Source organism: Lagopus muta, chromosome 9 (genome assembly GCF_023343835.1).
Source record: "Lagopus muta isolate bLagMut1 chromosome 9, bLagMut1 primary, whole genome shotgun sequence".
Classification (NCBI taxonomy): Eukaryota; Metazoa; Chordata; class Aves; order Galliformes; family Phasianidae; genus Lagopus; species Lagopus muta.
The window spans coordinates 11915724-11934973 of NC_064441.1; positions in this window are offsets into that span (position 1 = coordinate 11915724).

Here is a 19250-nt window from a genome sequence, read left to right on the forward strand (position 1 = left end):
GATGGGCGCATACTGGTTACGTTTACACAAAAAGTCAAACTCTCCAATATTGTATTAAATAAATGTAAGTTTAACAGAAATGTTGCTGACTTTGTTTTCATTGTGCAGCAAATTATTACCCTGCAAGGTTTAAATATGGCTAGTGAAAGTCACAAAGACCGAGTGGTATTGCTCCATAGGGCTGCTACAGCAGTGTAGTAACCTAATAGCTCCGATTTTCAGAATCCTGACAAGTTACTAAGGCTTTGATCAAACATGAAAGGAAGTACAGTTTTGTTCCAGACCATTTAGAACAAAAGCTTTGTTTACTTTTTTTCCCTATTTTTTTGAAAATGTGTGGGTTTCTCATCAAATAAGATCAGCTTCAATCTTAGGTCAACATGACATTCCAAATGTGTGTCTTTGAGCAAAGATAGACTACTTTTTCAGTAATAAATCAGCTCTGTTTTTAGAAGAAAGTGGGTTCTAGAGGTTGACGGTTTACCGACAAAGCTCCAATTGCAATTTTAATGACATGTAAACAAGTGGAGTATCTACAGTGGGCTGAATGCTGACAGGCGAGCAGGAGTGCTGGATTACCTCCAGGAGGCAAACAGTCTTGAGAGCTCTTTCTCAAAAGCACGAGTACACAGGATTCATTGGGCAGGAAAGTCTACATTGGAAATGCTAGTCCATTTTCTAAGGTCTTTGATAAGCTTTTATATCTGGGTCTGATCCACAAATAAACCAGAGGCATCCTGGCTCTTCTTTGTCCTAGTGAGCCTAGTGAGGTTGGGAATCCGACCTTGTCCGTTTTTGTAGGTAGTGGAGTTTGCATGTATCTCTCCTGATACCAGTGTTTACAGTTGACACTGATGAAGTTTCACCCCGTAATAGTGGAGCTGCTGGGGGAGGCAGTTGGGGGGAATGGTGGGAAAAGCTGTGTGCCATTCTGAGTGAAGGAAAGATGTTCTTATTGTCCTGGGAGTTCAGCAAAAGGCTCCTTGGAAAGTGCAGTGATTTTTGGACAAATTGTCAGAACTCTTTGAGGTGGCTCTGATGCTGTCAGAGCATTTTTTCTCTCACCTCACACAAAGCTTTTTAGCTCCTCCTATTTTAACAATTCTAACAATAAAAAATCATCGGATATTCTCTTGCTATTTTAAATGGCTATTGTTCCACTGTATTTAATCATTAAGGAACCAGAAGGGACACATTTCATTGAAAAATGTTCATTTGACCCTCTATAAACAGCAACTTGAAGCATTTTAACAGCCTCTTCAAACTGTTTGGACAGAAATAAAGCAGCATCTGGTTTGAAGCATGCTTTCATATTGTATTGTTTATGTTGATAGCTTAAGTTCTTTGCTGTGCATTGTTATTTATGACAATTGAATGTAGAACATTTTTGATTCAGTGTGCTGAATCCAGAGTGCTTTCATTCTATAGCATGGGAATAAAGCAATCAAAGCTGAGGTGACTTGACTGATTTCATTTAGAAGGTTGATTCCAGCAGCCTATTAGTGTTAGAGCAGAAGGGAGGGGGAAGGAAAGAATGGAGCAGGTAGCAATGGGATATGAATTAAAAAGAGCAAGAAATCTGGAAAAGAATCCTGCTGATGGTATGTCCTATATGAAAAATTTCCAGGAGTCACTACAGCTATAGGAAGAAATTGCAGAAATTGCCCAAACAAAAAGGCAAGAATTCTATACAGACAGGATTTTTTCCTTCTTTAACTTTTTTTCCTCTTTCTTACTGTGGTTTTGTTGTTGTTGTTTTGTTTTGTTTTTTACTGGAGAACTTGCAAGAAAGTTTCAATCATCTTGCCCACTAAGCCAATGAAAAATACAAAACTACACCTACTTAAAATATTTTCATTGCATTTTCTACATCACTTCAATCATAAACAAATCAAACTGGTCTTGTTATAAATCTAAATTAATTCCAATGCCAAAATAACCAGAAGCACAATTTGTACCACCGTGAGTTTCTGCAATGCAACATTACAGTGAAAAATACAAAACCAGGGACAACAGCATTTGTACCAGTGCCAGCAGAACTGTCTCATGGCTGAGAACATTCTTAAATAAAAGAATAAAATACCACTTCAGCCAGACATTATCTAAATATTCAATACATCTATTTACAGTCAGCAATATACAACTGTCCAACATATATTAACATAGATTTCAAATATATTAATACATTAATAGATCTCTTAATGTTGCTCTCATGGTATTATAAAAAGTGAATGACATGCAGTTCACTATTTTTAAAAACAATATTAAAGTATTTATATGGTTTGAAGTAAGTGAACACATCATTGAGTTTGAAGGCAATCTGGTTTCTAAATATTATAGGGAGGATTTAAGGAACAGCAACAGGTTTCTAATTTTTAGTAATCGTATCCAAAGCAGCTAAGGATGGCATTTTTAATTATTGACTTTTCTGTTTAATTTGTTCAGTGTGATATTTCTATTTACTTCACAAGGTGCTGACTTTGAAGCAAGACCAGCTTGACTTCAGAGCTGTTTCCCCTCTATCACCTAATAGGCCTGAGGTCCTGCAACAGCAAGCAGAAGCTTGGCAGCCTTAGTGTTTGCTCCCAGACTGTATCTGGTATTTATAAAGACTTAGAATTCCTGGCTACAGCCTTGTTCAGTAATTCGATATCAGCAGTGTTTGAATCAAAGGGCTACGATACAATACTTCTTCCTATTGTAATGCTGCTATATATGGTAGCATCTTCTACTTGTGGTTTGACAGACCTTTTCAGTCAGGGTGAATTAAGCACTGTATCCCTCCTTTGCCTCTTCTCCCCTCAAGACTTTGGCTCTGCTATTTACTTCCTCTCAGGCTGTTTTCCTTTCATTTGCCTTATTAGTAGGTAGGTCAGTAGCTGATACCACCTACTGCGAGCATCTAAAGGCTTTTCTTTTGTTGCTTTGTTTTTTCCTAAAGCCTGAGAAGTTGCCACTTTCTTTAGTAGTTCTACACAAAAGATATTAAAAACCATTTAAACCTCATCTGATTAGGAAAAAATATGGACTGCACCTTCCTTTACAGTCATTTATGCTTTATCCTTTACAAACTACAGAAATTCAGTCCCTCATCTGAGTTTCTTAGGCTGACAGAAGTAGCCACAAATCTAAATGTGTTACAGAAATATGACATATTAATTAACATCCTTCCATTTTTGGAGCTCTTTTCATTTATAATAGTCTGGTGATTTTTTGTTCTTCCTATATTCAGAAAGCCCTGGAAGCTGGAGGAGGTCAGACCTTCCCTGCATTGCTAAGTCATGGGGACAAATTGGCATCTATAGAGCAGATCTGCATTGCCTCCCTTGAGCATTTTTCCAAGACTGAACAAATGCAGAAGATGATATTGTACTTGTGGGTCACACTAAGCTATAAAAGAGTGTAAGTCTGTGTGTGTATGTGCATATGAGTATGCATCGCAGTAGGAATTACTAAATCATTGTAAGGAAAGCTAGATTCATTTCTATGGCACTTTGTACGTTTTTTTAAAATGTTTAGCATTGCATTTTATCCTCAAATACTGAAGTGATCAGGCAGATCCTGGATGTGCTTGTTTTTTACTTTCCTACCTGAGGTAACTAAGAGTTTTCTGATAGAATTCTACCATTCTTGTCTTTGACTCTCAGCTCTCATTACATCCTTCCCTTTCAGCCAATCAATAGCTTTGAGAATGGTGCCACTAATGCTCTTCTTTTATGTTACATCCTTTTCCCTACCAGCTACCACCTTCTCCTTCTTGGATGCAAAATCTTCTGTTTATATTTGAACCTTGCTTCACCAGCTGGCTTTCTTTTACTCTTGGGTCCTCTATGCAGTGTTACTCTATGTGCACATCCTTTGCACACTTCTGTTCAGAGTTATTACCCCTTCTATGCTATACTCTTTAGTCATGATGTTTGGCTCCTCTTGTACCCACTGTTTTGTCTCTTCTGATACCTAGTGTCTGCTAGCTGCCATTGTCCAAGTGCCTGTGTTGATACAGACATATTTTCAGAGTATAATGAATAAGTATTGCAGATTGAAGAGTGAGTATTCAGGGATATATATCACACACTTTTATTCTCTGCTATTTAGGAGGTTATTGGCTCCAAAGTGTTAGTAGTATGCAACAGATATTTAATATATACTTAATAGCCAGATATTGGTCTCTCAAGTTCATAAAGTTTCTGAACTTGAATCACAGATTTAAAGTTTGGGGTAGGAATTCTCCAGATGATAATTAAAAGACATTCGTTAGTAAGTTTGAGTCCATGGATTGAATTTGCTAGTTCTGGAACCATAAGATGCACCATACATAATTCACTAAACAGATTTTGAAGAATGACTGTGGCCATTTCAAGCCTTCACAACTAAATTCTCTTCTCATTCTTGCTCTGGAAAACTGCCGCACCATTCAGTACAGATGCCCAGTGGTGTGTGGCTTCTGGAAGACTTTCACAGTCATAATTAGCTGCCCTGGATATCAAACATAACTACCCAAGCAACTGCTCTGCTGTATGTCCAAACCACCCACAGCAAGAGCCTCTGCACCAGGATCAAGTCTGCAGCACAAAGCAGTGCACAAACAAAGGTAAGCAATATACTAAGTCAAAATTAGGCTAGTAGGCCAAAACTGCATTTGCATAGAAAATTGAAAGAATTGATGAATGCTCTGTAATACAATACAAAAATCAGTTCCTGTAATGGCTTGTGTACAAGACATTGGTTACCCTGCTGCATTCTCTGTATTAATGTTTCAGCTAACATATGTCCATAGATGTGCAAGATACACTTGGTTATGTGTTTATAAGTAAAAAGATATACATGAACATGTATGCAACTAACTCAGTTGCAATATGACAAAACTGAATCTCCTGCCCTGCCTAGTATTTCTCTACGAACATCACAGGTCCTAGGATCTTCCCTTCATTTCTTTTGTTTTTTTCATGATGGGACTGTATTCGTGGACTGTTTTTACTCATAGTCCACATTTCGTATGAATTCTCTAAAAATAAATTTTATAAAATCATTATGTTCCATTTATAAACACAGCAGTCCTATTTTCAAAATCATTTATGCAATAAATTTATGTCTTCAGCTGATTCTGGAATTTCCGAGCAGCAGTTATTTTGGCTTTTGGAAACTGCCTCTAGCTTCCAGCAAAGTTCTTATGTAACTAAATGATTGCTGATGACTGAAACAGAGGATCCAAAATCATAGTTTAGAGAACTTTGCTTGCAAATTCTGAGCACCACTAGCTGCCTTATCATTTCCAATGTGGCAGTGATGCCAACAAGAGACCAGTTGTGCTTGTTGTGAACATGAATAAGGAATTTAACAGAAATGCAGAGAATAGAAAAGTTGTGCATCTGATTCAGTGCAAAAAGTTGACTCCCTGAAAAAGAAAATTAACTGGCAATACATAATTGTCTTCTGGCATACCTGCACAAACACTAATGACTACCATTCTCTTGCTACCAGTACAGCGATAATTTGGACGATAGGTGTTTGCATTTCTTGGTTTTGGAATCTTGACAGTTACTATTGCCTCATCCTGCCTTCCTGCATTTGCCTTTCACACTGGAAAAACTAACAACCAGAGCATGATTAATTTTACTGTCTTATAAATGTTAGGGGCAAAATCACTGAAAATTACTTCTGGATTTTCATAAATAAGCTAAATAATCTCTTAAGAAGTCTTTGGCAAAGCAACCAATAAGAACGGAGGGATTACAAGCTTTAGATTTTAATGAGAATTGGTTGTTTGTGGTATTTCTCATTCTGCCACAATCCAACGTCAAAAGAATGTGTATTAAGATTTCTGTGCCTAGAATCACAAAATCAAAGTGTCGTATTTGCATTACTCGTGTGGGCTTTGAATTGGACTAGTCAGATGAACAGTTCTAAATGTGCACATTTGATTTTGTTGGCCATTTTTCCCTTTGTTTATAGACAGCACAGATTTTTAGGAAGGAATTCAGTGGCCAGCTGCCCAAATTAAAGAATAGTGAAAAGATCAAAGTAGTGCATATCGCTACTGTGGTAGTTATTAGCATTTGTGATACCTTATTCTCATGACAGAACAGAAAGTGGCATAACATCAATCTTGTTTTGTTACAAAAAATAATAAAAAGGGGAATTGGTACAAGTACAGCTGTTTTCATTATAATCTCAAGAAAGTAATGTCAGAGTCCTCTTCAGGGGCTGTAATGAAAGAACCTTTGAAGAGCTAGTGTATTCTTCTGTTAGTCACAAAGGTACTGTACGCAGTAATTCCTTTTCTTAAGAAATGGCTGTTCCATTAGACCAACAGGAACTGATCACGAGGGTCCCACTATTGCTGAGATGGGGTCATGTAGAGTGGAAATATGAGCTCTATAACCCTTGACCCCTTTCCCTCTTTATTTCGATTCCTTTAACAATGCATGGTTGGCAGACAAAAACAATGGAAAGTTCCAATCTCTTTTGTTTGGCTTGGGAAAAAACTCAAGCCAGCTCAGTTTTGTTTTTACCTAAAAGTATGTCTGGGTTTCAATTAAAAGGAGCTACTTTAAGTTTTCTAGTCTGTGAAACTTTGAAAAAAGCCATTGTTGCCCATCCATGATCTAACCAACGAGATACAGATTCTCACAGTGTCACCATAAAACTACATCTTATTTCTAACTGTAGAGGCTAAGAAAGGCTGGATTGCTAGGAGACTGGATTTTTTAAAAAAAACAGCACACCCATTTGTGTACAATTTTTAAACCATTACTTTTAAAACAGGACATAATATGTTATAAATCCAGTGTCAAGGAAATACTGGCAAAAGGATGAACCAAAAGTAACACAAGCACTGCTGCAACTCAGGAGCTTAGCAGGTAATGCCATCCCCTAGAACCCTTACAGAAACATTACATGTTTTATTACAATGGAAACTTTGATTATTTGAATGTTAAAAGTAGTTGATTCAGATCTCCTAAAGAATTACAATTTGAATACATATTATAAACTAAGACTGATGGCACATATTTCTGATCTGCTTGGATTTTTATGCACAAACCCACTCATTTTGCAGGTCTAGACTCATTTAGAGATATTTTTAACTTCTTATTTTCTCATATTTAAGGTTTTGTAAAATTTCTGTTTTTTAACATCATTGTACAACAGCTCAGTGTCTTCTTAATAACAAATCCAGCCAGGTATGTGAAACTGACTTATCTTTCAAAAGTCTTTTCATTGTCAACTAGTAAAGAATTGGTCCCTGGTAGCTTGCTTTGAGTCACTCTGTTTGAAAGAACCTTGCATGACATAGCAAAATTCTGTTATCAGTAGTCTCCAGTGTAAAATTTATAGTAAAAATACTTCTTTTATATCACCCACAAAGAATTCTATTAGCTGTCATAAACTTGTCCAACAGAATCATATGGTGAGTGTTGCTGAACAGAGGGAAGACATAACTGAAATCCTCATCCCATTGAAACAACCATATTTTTTTATAAGGTCAGTAGTTTGTCTTTGCTCCATTTGGATGTTTACAATTTTCAGCTTTGGATCAGTCCCCAAGTAAATGGGCTAAATAAGCAGATCCCTTCCTAAATACAGGTCTTCCCAATAAAGGAGACATTAAAGGCCTTTCACCTGAGCAGCTGAAGTGTCAAATTTTGGATATAGTGCACCAACTGAACTACCAAGCAGTAGAGAAGAGACAGTCATGGGATGTACAATTACAGCTTTCGAAGTACTGTGGCCAAAAATTCTTAAATATTTATAGTTTTATTTTTATATTTCCAACAACTGTACTTGTAGGTACTTCAGGTACAAAACTTTGTACCTAACCAGGTAGGTACAAAAACTTTAGTTTTGCTCGATAGGAACAGCTAAACAAAATGACTCATTTTCAAACTTTGGATTATAATTGGTTGTTCTTCTGTTAATTTATTTTATTTTTTATTTATGTCTTTTATGGAAAGTTTATTTTTGACTTGTATCATCGCTTAGCACTAAAATAAATGATTATTATAGATCTAAGCAGTTCTTAACATTTAGCTTATAATACCACAGCATATTTGCCATGGGGCCTTAGTTACACTGGAAAGTACTTTTAAGAGACAGCTTTGATGAAGAAGTCCCCCCCAAAAAAGAAGCTTTTGAATAAACTACAAAATATTTCTTTTCTTATCATCACCTCTGTTACAACTTTGCCATGGGGGTACAAATAATGAACAGTACTTACAATTAGAAAGAAATATTTGCAAGAAGGATTATTAAACTCGGGATTGGTAGGAGTTGTCTCAGCCTTAATACCAACCTGACATGATTGGGATGTTACAGTCAGACCTAACCTAGATGAAAGGCCTTAGGTTCTCGCTGAATAGAGAAGGCAGAGAAGTGGTTGTTCATTGCCAACCACTTGACTAGCTACAAGAAAAAAAGGCGTTCTCATTAAAGACAGAGCAAAAGGAAAGAAAAGGTGATACGATCCACCTTCTCTATGGAAATCCTGAAGGGAAACTTTTGTTATTTTTTCCCCAGAAAATTGATATCCAGAAGCAAAATATACCACAAATACTCAAATTTTCATGGTCCATGTCCAGTAATTTGATCAAAGCCAAAACATTTATATCTTTCTTCTAAGTTCTCTTTTTTTCCTCTTTTTCCTTCTTTTCCTTTTGACTTTTATTTATAAATTAAATAGGCTGTGGACCAAATTTTGCTTCTAGATGCGTGCATGCTTTCCACTGACTTTCACGAAAACTGTGGGTATGACTCTCTAGGCAGAATTTAGCCTGGTGTATGGTTTTGATTCATTCTGTCTTCCTTTAATGTTCAAAATCTTTGAGATTATTTGGATATAATACATGAAAGGGAAGACAATATCTGAAAAAGGGCAGAGAACAATTATTCCCTGTTTCAAGGGTGAACTGCCTTAAGTGAGCAGAAATCAGTCACAGGAGGCTACTTGCTTCACTTATTTTTCTAACTGCTCTAGGCAAATAAAGATTAAGCCATTTTTTTATCAGGCAGGCCCTCTCCCCAGTATAAAGACATAATCAATCTAAACCGAAAGCAACCGGGAAATGTAGCAACCAGGGTTTTTGGCCAGGTGTAGGCTGTATAATGACATAAAAGTGTAGGATTAATTTTGGTTTAGATTTTACTCCAGTATATCTAATAGAGGTAAAAGATGCTGAAATTAGATTTCAAAGTTTTATAATAAATTACTGAGCAGTTGATAAAGGAGTGTTGTACGGCATCTGTATAACACTGTCTTCAGAAAATCATGTATAGATAAATTCATTATTGAAAAACTTCAAAATCTAAAGTGCAAGGTCAGCTTAGTTTCACAATGCAAGATCAAATCAGAGTGGATAAAAATAATTTACTTCATTTTACACTGAACCACTGCAACTCTTAATGAAATTTAATCCTACTTCCCCTCCTTTGAAAATCTCAATGAAGTTATGGTTCAGAGAGAAGGCAAAAAGTTCAGGTACCCCGGGTTGTCAGGAGGGATTAAAAAGACTAAATCTTTATTTTCGTGCACATCTATATAAAAGCTCGTGATTTTGATAATAAGAAGAATGTTTTATCCAACATAATTTTCTGTAAAACCAAAATTTAACTTCTGAGCTACTTCCAAGCCCAACTCAAAATCATATTCATCCCAGTTTGCTCATAATAGAAATGACAAAAATAAAACCTTTTTCAGAGCTCAGGAAAAAGTATGATTTTGCTCGCCCTCTGATGATGAGAATAAAAGGGAACAAAGACTCAAACTACCCATAGTCTGAGTTTAAAAAGAGAAAGATGTGGCTTTTCTGCCCCTCTTCTGGTACTTTTTGTGGTTAGGAAAGTTTTGCTGAATCTTAGGTATGTTCATTTCTGAAACTGGGGCATTGAACTAGGAATGCTCCCTGGTAAAAGATTTTATTTGCACTTTTAAAAGCCTTATGAGTATTGCTGATACTTCATCATTACAGGAAGGAGAACTACTAGCAAGGATGGCAGTAAGTACAGCAGACACCATACTGGACAAATCATCAGGTGAGTTGCAATGCACATATGTGCTTGCAGATTTTACATGTATAAGGTCATTTCAGTGATGTATTTTACAGCTTCAATAGGGAGGGTTAGAGTAGACTTTTGATTAACTTCTAACATGAATGGGAGTTTTTAGAACACCTGACAAAATGGAGGACAAAAACAGCACTCAGGAACGCTGCTCACAATTTTTTCAATTCTGCTAATAAAAGTACATGATTTCTTGGAGCCTTGAAGTGTTGCTTAGGGCTGCAGAGAGCTTTCAGATAGGCCTGGAGAAGCTCCAAGGAAATTTCTTTAAAGCCAGCATGCACCTAGGAGCTGAAACCCTTGATCCTATCCTGTCATGGTGGAGAATTTCCTCCTTGAAAGTGGGGATGGCCCCCAGAAGCTGTGTCAGCTGCAGAAATTGCACTGATGGATAGGTAGCCCTCCACAGCAGCTGCTTTGTCTGGAGGCTATGTACAAACCTCCCTGGGTCCAGAGATCCTCCTGCTACATCTTGTCTGTATATTACCAGATAGCTGCTTTGCTATGAAAATGAATCATTTCACAAGAACCATTGAGCTCAGTCTAAAATACGCAGCATTGCAGATAAAGCACAGCGTCTCAAACACCGACGGATTCCCTTACACATCCTTTCATTTTTAATCGCATGATCCCATTTTTCTTGACTTGGCTCTGATGCTGAGCTTTCATAGTGTTATTAAACTTTTTAAACACTGAATTGTTCCTGTTATGAGTTGATGTTCCTGTTCAGCTCATAGCTCGAGCTCTGCATTTAACTCCTCCTGTGTGTAGCTTTAATTTCGGTGTGTGCTGTAAGCCTGCTACTAACGCCAAGCCGAGACAGCCAAATGAGCTTGCCTCTTCTGCTGTGATTATAGATTGCAGTGCAGATTTTCCTTGGTGGAAAGCACTGCAAACTTAAGCATTCTGTAGCAAAAACACCCAAACAAAAAGAAATCAGTGAACTGAAACACTGGTAAGGGTAAGATCATTTCTCATTGAAAAAGACTAGTGTTATGCAGCATGCATTTGCCAGCAAGCTGGTGTCTTTTAAAACCAATTATTGTATTTTGTTCATGTAGCAGATGAAGATGGTAAATTAGTTCAATTGCAGATCAGAACTCAGAGCCCACTGGAAGTTGATTTGTTTGTCAGCATCCAGGATCTTACAGCATGAAGCACATCTGTCCCAGCCGTGCTCTGTCACGGGAAAAGGAGCACAAGGATGCCTACGTGTCAGTTTGCTAGCCTGAAAAATGCCCTTTCCTTCTGAATGGCTCTCACTTTGCTTGCCTCAATCTTCTACAATTACTTCAGATTTCAAACATTTACAGACAAATTGGCAATACGCAAAGCTGTGACATTCCAAAGACAATGTTCACTGACAGCGAGAGACTCACTGCTTCATATGCTTCAAAACTCAGGGAGAAAAGGCATGAGAGAAAAGAGGCTGCCAACCCAAGATGAAGAAAAATGGCAGCTTTATCTTTTTACTTACTTGTCAACCATATTTCCAGCTGATTGTGGAAGATGGGAGACCCCCTTTTTTGAATTATTTCATTAAGTCTGACAGAAGCACGAGCTGCCCAACACATTGCTGTAGTGGGAAAGTGCTGCTTATTGCAGACTGTCCAGCTATGATTCAAGAAAAGAACTGCTGTGGGTAGAAATGGAAAAATAAGGGAAAGCTGAAAAGGAGCATCTTTGCACCTTAGCTGCACTTTTAGGAATTGAAAAGGTAACTGTAGAAACATCAAGTGCTGGTAATCTTTGACACTCTCATTATTAGGAGGTTTTTAAATTTTATTCATGTGGCTCATATTCAACCTGACAAGTCATGTAGCGATTAAAAATTGGAATGCTGCAACAACAGTGTTAGAATTAGGATCAGTGACTGGTTTAACTCTCCCTGACAAGGAAAGCCTGGCAAATGACTCGGTTCCAGCCAGTAGGGAATCTTCAGGCTCACTGCGCACTACCAATGTGTCCTGACAAGCCTCGTCAAGACAGCCAACGTGGGCTTAGCAGATGCCCTCAGAAAGTTTCCTCTTCTTACCTTTCTTGCTCCTGTGTAGTTTATCCCTGGACACTGGAGTACATGTTAGGATAGGTTTCATGAAGATAGTTGCATTTTTTGAGACCTTGCATAAAGCCTGGATGTAAGCAACTGGGGCTCGGGTTGCACTTTTTCCTCCTCAATTTCCAGTAAAAGAGTTCTTGCAATGATTCAAAATCAAAGGTGGAACGTTTCAGAGTACGAGATTTGTACGAGAGTACGAAACATGAGAGCATGAGAAGCTGATAGAAGGAATTACTGTGGTGCAATTACATGATCACCAAGGACTGAAATTTCCATTAAAGCACATGGTCTCTACCATGAGTCTCGCAGCACTCAGCCTCAAATATGTTGAGATAATGATTTAGGCTCCCCTGGTATCTCTCTCTCTCTCTTTCTTTCTAATAACATGCTGCCCTTTCTGCAGTACAGTTGCAGGACAGATGTCTTTGACTGATGTGTTTGAAACATGGGTGGTTTAGTATCTGTGTTCTAATAATGACTGATTTTTGGTATCCTGGGAGAACATCTCTCTTGGCACTTAAGATATAAAAAACAAGTGACATTTTGAAATAAACAAGGTCTACAGGTGGTAGAATTAGCACTCAATCTGTCATCCTACATGCAAGGCAGAGCCTCAGCCACCAGATAAATTAAAAATGTCTTCTGAGGTAAGAAGGCTAAAAGTTTGAGTTCATTATGAAGAAATTTACACACAAAGCTTACTCTCCCTTCTTCAGAAGTCATCACAATTTCCGTGTGTGTATAGCAAGTGGCATTTCCCTGAGCAGAAGGGCAGGGATGAGAATAGAGATCACAGGGGAAACCTTTCATCCCCAAGTGATTTGGGCCTGGATTCCTCAGCAGCTCTCCTGGGGGCAGTCTGCAGTATCAGTTTTATCAAGTGGACAGACAACTGACAACTTTTGTTGTCTTCGCCTCATGAAAAGGTGCAAGGGTTCAGTCTAGCTTTCAAGTTAACACATCCCTAACTCCTCTGTGGCCCTTGGGACAAGGATTCCTTCCATGCCATGCTAGCATCTTAGATTGCCTGTAAGATTTTAGCCCAGTAGAGCACTAGCAATACCAGTGGCTCTGGTGGCTAGAATATGTGAGTTAAAGGAAATGAGTTTTACTTAAAAAAATATTCAAATATTTGACTTCTATAAATTCTGTTTACTAATCTAAAAACATTTACTTATAGTCAAGAAGATCTAAAATTTTAGTGGACAACTTCAGAGTCCATACTCAGTAGAACTCAAGTGCCATTCCAGTACAGATTTTAAATATGCAATTGCAGATACAATCTGTCTCTGATAAAATATTATTGTGTGCTGCCAGAAGAGATAGTAATCAGCTCTTGATTAATATTCATTGTATACATATAAGTATTCAGGAAATTAAAAGGTATTTTCAGACAGTCAGAGAGCGTACAGAACAAAAGACATTCCTAGATAAAATGAACATGCAGTGGTCAAGGCAATCTCTTGAATTCAGAGTTAGTGAAAGGCCAGCCACTTCATTTTTTCATTCACCCCAGAGGATTAAGAAAAACTGAGCTGATAGAATCTTGTGATCCCACCCACTTTGGGTGCATGTTTTCTAATTAAAATGGAAATTTGATCAATTATCAAAACGCGCTGGCTGATAGAGATGTGCCATTCATCTTCTGGCAATCCTACATCTGCCTTGGAAGCAAGAGGAGTGTTTTCAGGTTCTGCAATAATTTAGACATTAAAAATACCATGATTATTATTACATTCACTTCTAAGGCAGTCATAATTTGTATCTGAAATGAGCCAAACCAAGCCACTGTCCTGCCCTCCACCAACATCATGCAAAATTAGTTAACGCATAAATGTAGAGAGAGAATTGCATACATGGGGACAGAGATATATATCTGACAATGATGAAACATTGATGAAGTTATCAGTAACTATCCTGGCATTTGCAAAAGCTATCATGTCATAGAACTATTTGCAGAATTATGTACTTCTCAATGAAGTCTCAATAACCATTAAAGTGAATGGAAAATTTTCTACAGTGCTTTCATTAGGAAACATGAATCCACATGAATAACGCTGAGTTGTGCATGTTCCAAGTGGTTCTTGATACAATCTGGGCACATAACAGTCCCCATATACAAACATATCAAAGCTGATTGAGTAAGGAGCACTGGGCAAACAAACAAACAAACAAACAAAAAAATTACCATTAATGTAAGTAAGTGCTTGTGCTAGTCTGATAAGCCACGGCTCCTCTGTCACGTGCAGTTCCCCATAATGCTGTTTGCCAAAGAACTGGACTTTTCCAGTGAGCAGTGAATGGGCACTAGGGAGGACTGCAAGGTATTCAGATACAAATTAGGAAGGCGGAGTCCAGAAAATGGCTGCTGCTGATGCAAAGAGGAGAAAGTTCAAACCATGAACTGAAGAAAAATGCTTATTGAAACACTTCCAACCAAAGCATAAAGAGAACACAGTGTCCAGCATTGCTGAAATTGAGAGAATAAGAGCACATGAGGTGGCCGGTTATGGTGCTTTGCTATCCTAATCCTTCTTCGACTGGTTATAAAGCCACATAAAAAAACTCTCAGTGCTCACGTACATCAACAGCTCAAATGGCAAAGACCAGTCTTAATGCACTAAGAAAGCAGAATGTCACTGATAATTTGCTGCCTTCTGTCACAGGAATCCACTGGTTCCCACCAGTTAGACCCTGGCAGCTCAGCAAACCAAAAAAGTCTGGAAAACTGAAGAGAGACAGAGCCTGCAGTGAAACAAATGGATGCCTCAAAAGCTCCACAAATACAAAACTCAAAGTGTAACAGCAATTTTCCTCCTATTGTGCATTGTCTAAGAATTCCCTTCAAAGTGAAAATTTTATGGAAGATGAAAAGAGAAACATCAGAAGGCTTAAGTACAAATTTCCTGTCCTCTCTCTTACCTACACTTACTTATTTGTAGACTATAGCTAAAAAACAAGTGCTGTTGCAACCCATGAATATGTGCAAATCTCCAAGTCAAGACTATACTACATTGGGCCAAGAACGCTGTCAAAAGCAACGAGAATAAGATTATCTGGGCTCAGAAAAAGCAGAACATCCTGGCTTGCTGGTTTACAACATTTTTTTTTACATTTTGTTTAGCACAACTCTCACTACTATAAAGTTCAACTTCAGGAAGTCACTGCAAATCTTAAAAGTCTTAGACGTGGTTGTCCACAATGGTGGGTTGCTGAAGGTTTTTTCTGCCACCATTGTTCGAAGTATTTCTAAAATCGATAGTCATTTAAACACTGGGTGTTCAGACTTATAGTGGTAACACCAATACTGCACTTGCTCCCTATGCAGGGTATAGGTGTTCAGCACTAGGCCACTGAATCTGCCTAGGACCACCCTACTGCAAAGGCTATTACATTATTTAAGATGAAGAGAACAAGAAAATGTGAGTGACCAGAATAGACACCCATTTCATTTTTTGTTCTAAAAACCATGCTGAGATTATAACACTGCTTCCCATTGTAAAAGCACTGTTATTTGAGATTGTTTTTGTTTCTTGTCTCTCTGTGGGTGAGCAAGAAAGCTAACATAATCTTGTTCGTTTGCAGATTACAGTGAGTTTATCCTGATTTCATATACAGATGTTTTCCACAGCTTAACTTATATAGGCATCAGTCTGTGTGAGCAGAGTAGGAATGAAAGGAGGAGTCATCTCACTCTGCTCTTCCTCCCCTCTATCTCCCCTCCCCACAAACACCTTTTCTTAGTCCTTTGTCATCGATGAATTTGGGGGGGGGGGGGGAGGGGGGGGGGGGAAATCTAGATTGGGCACCAAGTTTGGGAGTTGAACTGTGAAGGGTAAATCCTCACTGACTTGATCTCAAACTAGGAGTATAAGTAGCATTTTATATTTTTATCTAACTTGGAAGAAAGGATTAAATCGTTCCTCTGGCAATAACTTGAGATTTGTTTTTTAAATATCAAATATCAGTTTGAATCTCCAGGATTAATGGGAATATGTCTGAAAGAAACCTTAAATTAGATTACATTATTTTTTTGATAATTCAGAAATATTTTTCTGTCTGACACTGACCAATAAATAAAGAGTTAAATGTAACTTTGGAAGGTATTTTAGTCATAACAATAATCTCTTTATATATCAGTGGGTCAATAGTTCAGTAAAAGAAGGAACTATAACTTGAATAGACACTAATTAAAAGAATCAATTCTTATCCTACTACATATGTCCAGTCATATTAACACATTTCTAGATTTCTTACTCAGTGGACTAGTCAAGATTAAAGGATTTGCTAATATGGATGAACTGAGTATGCTTCCAAACTGACTGAGCAGATTTGTGAACAAATTAGTTCATTTAAAATTGACAGTGAAAGATTGATTTTGCACAGAATGAGTTACCTAAGGTATTCATCATTTCCTCTGCTTCTATGCACAAGACAGAGATCTGCTTCTTTTTCTTTCTGATTGTAATAGGACTGCTTACTGAGCACCTTTATTTTACAGCCATGATTGCAGCCTGTCATTCTTTTAATTTAGACATATTTTAGCCTCCACAGACCTTCAGAAATAACTTCCTTAAAAGCCTTAGTCTAATGACTCATTACATGAGTTGCTCAATTCAACCACAGTACTTTAAATTATAATGCAAGGGGAAAAATTGCTAATTACACAGAAAAAGATCCAATTACTCCTGAGACCATTTGATTCATTATTCAGATTGTTTTGGGGGGTGGGGGTGGGAGGGAGGGTGTCTCTAAACATGAGGTTATGTATCAATGTATTATGAATGGCACTTAGATGTCAAATTTGACATCAGTTATCATCATTCAGCAGTATCCAACATCTCTCTATTTTCCCCCACCAATCAAAATAGGGTTTCCAAGACTCTGATTCATACATATGTGCCAATGCCCCATTCTTCGCTTTTTGCTATTAAATGACATTAGAAGAAAGCTATAACCAATCCCTTCCTAATGCTACTACATGGTAAGTCACTTTGGCATTGCCAGGGGAATATATGTGACCACATACACGAAAGGAAGTGACCCACAAGTCACAAAACTTCAGAGAGAAGAGTTTCTCCAGTGATTAAATGTGGTCCCTGCTTGATTCCCTGCCATACTTGAGCTAGAGAGCATCCAGATATTTTGCCTGGGACCTGTCTGTGCCCAGGTTCCTCCCATCATGTTTGCAGTTGGCTGGGAGCTGAAATCAATGGAAACGATGTACCTGTCATTGTTGGCCTCTCCTGAGCCAAAATTGCTGAGATCTGTGCTCAGACATAGCCATAAAACCCTTTGGACTCCTTCAAGACAAATCACATCCAATCTAAACTTGGCTTTTGTTCATGGGGCATACAGTACTCCCTGAACAGGACTAAAGTCTCCTCCAACCTGGCTCATATTTCAGGGTAGAGGGGAATCTGAAATCAGTTAACTACATTCTGTTTCCAGTCTGACTATTCTAGTAACTAAATAATCAAAAATTTTCCATGTATGTGTGCTTTCAACTCAGTTTGCCCAGATGTGAAATGAGATCAAATTTTGGTTCAAAGAAGAATGTTTTAATGTCTTTGTCTGAGTTACGCCAAAATTAACAAGACAAATGAAGGTGATTGTAATGTAGAAAAGCTGATAAAATTCTACTGGCAGACTATTGTTTGCAGCTATACTGATGTGAAATTGAACTATTATAAGAACTCTCAGAGATAATAGTTCTTTCTCCAGACTGCTCAGTCATGGCTCCATTTTTCCAAAGGCTTTGCTAACTGATTCAGCACCCTGCAATTGTTCCCTGAAACTTGTGTTCTTCCATACCCATTACTCTTCTGCAGTACATCCAGTTTAGTCATCATTAAACCCATCTCATCTATGATGTGCGAGCCAACTATTCCTTTTTTTTTCTGCAGAGTGTCACTTTCTACTACACACTTTCATTTTATGCTTCACTGTAATCATTTCATTTTCTCTCTTCCCTTCATGCTTCTTACTTCCTACTTCATTTCCTTTCCTTCATCTAAATGCCTCAATATTATCTGCTATTTTGGATTGTACTACAGCTCACCTTCATTTTCTTAAATTTTGTGGAATTTCTCCTGTCAGGGATGTTGCATTACTTAGGATGAATTATGCAAAAGCAATAAAATGCAAAATATGTAGATGGCAACGATTGTTATCTTGCTATTAAAGTGAAGCAGCAACAAAATTTGTAATGTATATGAACAACTTGTTCATATTTTTAATGTAGATTAAAAGGATCTTTGCACTTTTCAAGACAGAATGAAGGCACTCTCTCCACCTTCAGTGATTTGTCTTTCACAGTTCAATTCTGCCATTTCACAAGTTTGCTGGCTCTAGGGTTATGTGCCCTGGCAAACAGTTGTCTGTCACCTGTTAATGTATTTCCTCACTTATCTGATTGACAAAATCCCTGCCTTGGTCATTGATTTGTGCAGATACACATGAATGTCTGATGAATTCAATCAGAGACCTTCAACACTTTTAGCTAGTTTATTCTGTAGGGGTTTATTTTGAGAAGTAATCCATAGCTGTTGCCAAATATTTGTATGTGTCAGGATCAACAGTGAGAAAATAAATATCGCAATTAATTTGTACAGTTCTTACAGTGATGACCCTGCCACGATGCCCTCCTAGATCACATTGCCCAGATTCTATACGCCACCAGCCAAACCTGTGACAGATAGCAAGCAAGTTTGCCAGGAAGGTAGGCATTTTGTGGATGTAGCAGCACCAACAACAGCCTCCACAATCTGCATGAGAGTCCATGATTAGATCAATTTAAGCAGATAAGCCCATATACATATCCAACCCTGCAGGAATAGAAAAACAACATGGGTCTTATTAGCCCAGGAGGTTTTATATTGCACCCGGATAGGGAGTAGGCAGTAGCATACTTCTTCGCCTCTGCCATGGAGGCAGTTTCCCCCTTGCCTTGCATGACAGACAGCTCAGACGGGTTGAGCAGAGCTCACATTCCTTAGGTTTCAGCTCTGAAATGAAGGTCAGTGCTGGAGAGCAGAGCCGCAGGCTGAGAAAGGACAAGAGAAAGGGGAGAATCCCCCAGCGAGCCCTCATGCCTCCCGTGCACTGTGCTTCTTTTTAAAATATGCCTACCTTCTAT